The sequence below is a fragment of the Chlorocebus sabaeus genome, chromosome 5 (genome assembly GCF_047675955.1).
Source record: "Chlorocebus sabaeus isolate Y175 chromosome 5, mChlSab1.0.hap1, whole genome shotgun sequence".
Classification (NCBI taxonomy): Eukaryota; Metazoa; Chordata; class Mammalia; order Primates; family Cercopithecidae; genus Chlorocebus; species Chlorocebus sabaeus.
In genome coordinates, this window is record NC_132908.1 from 68,122,462 (window position 1) to 68,129,452 (window position 6,991).

A 6,991-nucleotide genomic window follows, 5' to 3' on the forward strand; every position below is an offset into this window, starting at 1 on the left:
CTTTTTTTTTGGAGACAGTCTCGCTCTGTTGCCCAGGCTGGAGTACAATGGCGCGATCTCGGCTCCCTGCAAGCTCCACTTCCTGGGTTCACGCCATTCTCCTACCTCAGCCTCCGGAGTAGCTGGGACTATAGGCACCCGCCACCATGCCCAGCTAATTTTTTGTATTTTTAGTAGAGATGGGTTTTCACCGTGTTAGCCAGGATGGTCTCAATCTCCTGACCTTGTGATCCGCCCATCTCGGCCTCCCAAAGTGCTGGGATTACAGGCATGAGCCACCACGCCCGGCCCAAATGAAACTCTTTAATGCTGTTTCATTTGTTTTGTTGCTTTTAGAAGTTTTTAATATGAAAAAGTTTTTGGGTTTTTTTCTCTCTTTTTTTGAGACCAAGTCTCGCTCTGTTGCCTAGTCTGGAGTACAGTGGTTCGATCTTGGCTTACTGCAACCTCTGCCTCCCGGATTCAAGTGATTCTTATGCCTCAGCCTCCCTAGTAGCTGGGACTACAGGTGCACACCACCATGCTTAGCTAATTTTTGTGGTTTTTGTAGAGATGGGGTTTCACCCCATTGACCAGACTGATCTTGAACTCCTTGCCTCAAGTAATCCATCTACCTTGGCCTCCCAAATTACAGGCGTGAGGCACCACGCCTGGCCTAATATGAAAAGTTTTAAACAAAAAAATATGGAACGCTTCACAAATTTGTGTATCCTTCCTGCTCAGGGGCCATGTAACCTTCTCTGCCATTCTGATTTTAGTGTATGTGCTGCCAGAGCAAGCACTGCAGCTTTATTTGTAATACCAAGAAACGGGTAGAGATGGTCAAAATGTTCAATCACATTTATGTGGGTAAAATGTATTTGACTTTGTTCATAATCTGGATTAATATGAAGCTCTTCAACAGAATGACATGGAAGAGTGTCCAAGATAGATTGTTGGGTGAAAAAAGAAAAAAAAGCAATTTACAGAACAAAATGTTTCCTATGATTGCATTTTTGTAATAAAGACACGAAACCTATGCACACGCATGTGTTCACATCCTCATTCACTCACTCACGTTTGAATGTGCACAGGAAAAAGTTTGGAAAAATACACATGAAACTGTTACCAGATCATTCTCTAGAAATTCCTCTAGTCCTGCGGAAAGACCACCCAGCTCCGTCTCTCAAGTCCTCAGGCTGGCTGTGGAGGGTCCTCTCCGAAGAGCTTTGTGCTGGAACAACAGGGGTGCCTCCGGCCAGCCAGAAATCCCCAATCGGTGCCTATCGGCTTATTAGCTGCACCTCTTTGCTGTGCCACCAAATTGTTGGCAAACGCCCCTACCAAGGGCTGCTGTTTCCAGCCCCATAATGGCCAGGGCCCCTCCCCATCGCCACCAGGCCTGCAGGGCAGGCAGGGTCATTACTGAGTTCCAATGAAGGGAGTGTTTATTATTGTTGTCGGTTTGATGCTGATCCCAAAAGGACCTAATCAACAGGTAATAAGACCTCATGGGAGTGATTAGAAACCTCAACTTTAACCCTGTTAGAACTGCAGTGGAGAAAGCCAGAGTCACTTCAGGACTGTGCCCCACACTCCACAGGGCCTGACGGGGAGGGGGCCAGAGAGGTACTCATGGGTGTGCTCCAGGACCGGCAGAGAAGGGGATCTAGAGGGAGGGGGAGAGATCCAAAATTTAGTTTACACAATAATATACATCCACGGGGCATAATCCCAGCACTTTGTGAGGTCAAAGTGGGAAGATCACTTCAGCCTAGGAGTTTGAGACTGCAGTGAGCCGTGATCCCACCACTGCACTCTAGCCTGGGCGACAGAGCAATACCCTCAAAACAAACAAACACAAAATAATATATATCCTCCTCCTCTGCATCGTCATCCTCCTCCTCATCACTATTCTCTCTCTTTTTTTTTTTTTAAGGTAAGGTCTTGCTCTGTCACCCTGGCTGAAGTGCAGTGGCGTGATCACCACTCACTGTAGCCTCAACCTCCCGGGCCCAAGCAATCCTTCCACCTCAGCCTCTTGAGCAGCTGGGACCATGGGGGCACACCAGCATACCCAGCTAATTTTTTAAATTTTCTGTAGAGACGAGGTCTCACTATGTTGCTCAGGCTGCCCTCAAACTCCTAGGCTCAGCGACCCTGCTACCTTGGCTTCCCAAAGTGGGATTGCAGGTGTGAGCCACCACAGCCAGCCCATTATCATCATTCTTGATTGAAAACCTGTGCTAGGTGCATAGGGTTCCAACGCAAATAAGCATGGTGCCCTCCAGATGCTCACAGCATGGGAATAAAGACTCAAAACACCATAGGAGCTATGCTACAGAACAGGTTTGTTCCAGGCACGGGAGTGATGCGGAGGAGGGAATTCTCAACCTTGCTGGGTGAGTCAGGGAAAGCAGATGCCCCAGTAAAGTGATATCTTGTCATACGCAGATGTGACAACATTTGTTGTTTGAGCAGAAAGGGCTTATATTTAAACACCCACCTCTAACGTGGATCTCCTTTTGTCTTTGAGGCTGCCTTATATCCTTTTTTTTTTTTTCCAATAAGATTTGATATGAAATATATAAAACTAAAGAGGAATCAATTTTATTTTATTTTATATTTTATTTTATTTTATTATTTTTTGAGACTGAGTCTCGCTGTGTCGCCCAGGCTGGAGGGCAGTGGCATGATCTTGGCACACTGCAACCTCCACCTCCTAGATTTAAGCAATTCTTCTGCTCAGCATCCCGAGTAGCTGAGATTACAAGTGTGCACCACCACACTCAGCTAGTTTTTTTGTATTTTTAGTAGAGACAGTATGAGATGTGTTGGTGTTGAACTCCTGACCTCAAGTGATCTGCCTGTCTCGGCCTCCCAAAGTGCTAGGATTATAGGCATGAGCCACTGCACCCGGCCTAAAGAGGAATGAATTTTAAAATACATACTTAAATACTTGCTTTTTTGATATTACAAGTGACTCACCTGCCAACCAGTTAGATGGATTGTTAGTCCCATCCATTAGCAAAACTTAATGCCTGATACAATAGCAGTGTCCTGACCCATTTGTCATTTCCCACATGGTGACCAAGTGCATTGTTACGTAACTGTCACATGAGGACACCCTTGGAATTAAACTGACTAACTATACGCAGGCGCACCATCATTATTGTCAATGGATAGTTGATAAATGTTTTGATTACTTAAACTTTCTAAGGCAGGGCTTCCATGATGAATGATGGGAACTTGGAGACAAAGTCACATCTACACAGGCCAAATTGGCCCCTGGCTTTTTCCAACTTGCACAGAGTTACAACAGCCTCTCTAGTTATTGCTGTGCAAGAATTTGCATCTTGCATAAAACTAGCTGCAAATGTCATATGAGCTGGGATGACTGATTTGACCAGGCCCAAGGGCACAATAAAGGGATGATATCAGGACATGCAGCCATCTGACTGTTTGGCCCTTTGTAGCCTTTTAAGAGCACTCACCCTTAGAGGGGGAGAGTTTGTACATCTTCCATCTTGTGTAATCCTGGGTTCTCATCCTGCTAGAACAAAAGTCTTGGAGCCCAAAAACTGACACCATGCAAAAAAGCATGGGCATTTAAGGTCTTCTCAGAGCTAAGGAAGCTTCACCACCATAAAAGAATGTTAAATTCTGCAGATTCTTATTTTACAATTCATCCAGCCACCTAGAACCCAGCAGTGGGTGTGGAAGAAAAAGAACAAGACAAGATCCTTGCTCCTAAGGATCTTGCAGTGTAACTGAGGGAAATGGGCGGAAATCATTGGAATACTATGAGAAAAGTCAGGCAGTAGCCAAAGCTCAGGGAACTAAGAGAAGCCCCTAACATGTCATGGGGACGAGGGGTCTGGGAGGGCTTCCAAGAAACATTGAAACTGTGTTTTGCATGGTGGAGAGGATTCCCTGGCTCTGAGGCTGGTGATCCAGGCGGCATGTATTGCTTAGCGTAGAGGTAAGAGATGTGGACGAGGGAAGGGGGTCCACGTACATAAGGAGTGGGAGAGACGAGGGGGTAGAAGAAAAGCTGGATCTAAAGGAATCTCGATCATGATGATCATGAGGGCCACGAAAAGAATTTTTGACCTGGAAAGTCATGGCAGTGAAATTTTTTTTTTTTTTAATTAACAACAAAAATATTTAATTTAATTTTATTTTTTGAGACAGAGGCTCACTGTCACCCAGGCTGGAGTGCAGTGGCACAATCTCAGCTCACTGCAATGTCTGCCTCACAGGATCAAGCGATTCTCCTGCCTCAGCCTCCCAAGTAGCTGGGATTACAGGCGCCCGCCACCATGCCCAGCTGATTTTTGTGTTTTTAGTAGAGACGGGTTGTCGCCATGTTGGCCAGGCTGGTCTTGAAACTTCTGACCTCAAGTGATTCACCTGCCTTTGCCTCCCAAAGTGCTGGGATTGAGCCACCACGCCTGGCCTGGAAAAAAAAAATATACACACACACACACACACACACACACATATATATATGTGTGTCAATGGATAGTTGATAAACGTTTTGATTACTTAAACTTTCTAAGGCAGGGCTTCCATGATGAATATATATGTGTGTGTGTGTGTATACATATACGTGTGTGTATATATATAAAATATACATGAAACCTATGCACACGCATGTGTTCACATCCTCATTCACTTATGTTTGAATATGCACAGGAAAAAGTTTGGAAAAATACACATGAAACCGTTACCAGATCATTCTCTAGAAATTCAAGAGCCACATTGCCTGGCCTGCAAAAAAATATATATATACACACACACATATATGTATATATACACACACGTATACATATATGTACATATACACACATATATGTATATATACACGTATATATATTATGTATGGTGCTTTGAAAAATATTTGTTGAATTGAATAAGTGAATTTCTTAATCGCAGGCCCACTGCTGACATGTAGCGATGTGTGTATAGATTTTTGACCTTCCAAACACTTTCACAATCACAAGCATAGCTAGCAACCTGTGTTGCCCAGGCTGGTCTTGAGCTCTTGGCCTCAAGCCATCCTCCCACCTTGGCCTCCCAAAGTGCTGGGATTACAAACATGAGCCACCACGCCCTGCCCAGCAACAAAAAACTGACTATTAAAGAAAACAGTGGCCAAGGGTATATATGTGCAAGAGTTCATCACCAAGCACAGTGAGTGACCGCTGCAGTAGCTTGCTGTTTTGTAGTCCTCTTCCCTCTGCAGTATGCTCGCATCACTTTTTCTTCTCAGAATGGACCAGTGACAAACATACTTGACAGGTCCCTGCCTTTAGGGATCTCACAGTCAAGAGAGGGACAGACTTGGGTTTGATCACTCAGCCATATGACGATGAAAGCGAACATAAAACGCTGTAGGAGCATATGGGGGAGAGAATGGTGGGGTTGAAGGCCAAGGAAGGCTTCTGAAGTAGCCACTTTTGAGCCACATGTTAAAAGTTAGCCAGGTGAATGGAATACTATGCAGCCATAAAAAAGGATGAGTTCACGTCCTTTGTAGGGACATGGATGAAGCCGGAAACCATCATTCTGAGCAAACTATGGCAAGGATAGAAAAGCAAGCACCGCATGTTCTCACTCATAGGTAGGAATTGAACAATGAGATCACTTGTACACAGGAAGGGGAACATCAGACACTAGGGCCTGTTGTGGGGTGGGGGGAGGGGGGAGGGATGGCATTAGGAGAGATACCTAATGTAAATGACGAGTTAATGCGTGCAGCACACCAACACGGCACACGTATACATATGTAACAAATCTGCACATTGTGCACATGTACCATAGAACTTAAAGAATAATAATAATAATAATAATAATAATAATAAAAACAGTTTAAGAACTAAATAAATGGAGAAGTATGCCCTTTAAAATAAAAAAAAGTTAGCCAGGTGAAGAGGATACAGGATCAGGCCTACACCTGAGGTGAACCGAGGCCCTGAGAGGTTCTTCTCTAGAGACTCTGTGTGTTCTCATTATGCTCATACAGCTGAGCCTGTGAACTATGAACAAGCCTCATGTGGTACATACTACCCCAGAGTCTCTCATAAAGAAAATGTCCCCACTCCTTCACTGAGAGATTTGCCCAAATGATCATATTTAAATCCACAGGAGGCTGGGCTTGGTGTCTCATGCCTGTAATCCCAGCACTTTGGGAGGCTGAGGTGGGTGGATCACTTGAGTCCAGGAGTTGAGGCCACCCTGGGCAACATAGCGAAACCCTGTCCCTACCAAAAATTAGCTGGATGTGGTGGCGCGCACCTGTTGTCCCAGCTACTCGGGAGGCTGAGGCCCCAGAATCACTTGAGCCCAGGAGGTGGAGGTTGCATTGAACTGAGATCGCGCTACTGCACTCCAGCCTGGGTGACAGAGTGAGACTCTATCACAAAAAATATAAAACAAATAAATAAATACATAAAATAAATACATAGGGAGCACATAATTCCAAAATGTAGAGATTAAGCATTGAGTTACCCAATGATTGTGGCAGTGGCCTCAATGCCTGTCCATCTGGAGACCTCCTATAACAGTCTGAGTGGAGATTGGTGCATTTCATAACCTAACATGTCCATTTACTTTGTCCCAAAGATGCCTAGCTAGTTCTTCCTTGGAGGCCACCATCACACAGCTTCCATGGGAAGTCGTGAGACAGGGAGATAGACCAGTGGAATCAGTGTCTTCAGTTAGTTTGGAACTTTGGCCAAATCACTAAACTCCTTGCCTTGGTTTACTACATTATTTCCCACCATATCTGCCAAAACAAGCCTAGTTTTATCTGAAGATCTAGGAAGATGATCTATGTTAAAATGTCTCCGTAAAGAGGCCTACAGATAAAAGCCTCCACCCAGACTGTTATAGGAGGTCTCCAGATGGACAGGCATTGAGGTTACTGCCACAATCATTGGGTAACTCAATGCTTAATCTCCACATTTTAGGAAACCCAGAAAATATTAATCAGATTCTTAGAATGTTC

At 44.6% G+C, this 6,991-nt stretch overlaps 1 non-coding gene across 1 annotated transcript; it reads right to left on the minus strand.

The window, feature by feature from the left end:
* Positions 1–678: 678 nt before the first annotated feature.
* LOC119627825 (U6 spliceosomal RNA) lies at positions 679–782 on the minus strand. Its single transcript, XR_005244048.1, has one exon. It is a non-coding gene; the product is annotated as a U6 spliceosomal RNA (small nuclear RNA).
* Between the last annotated feature and the right edge of the window lie 6,209 nt (positions 783–6,991).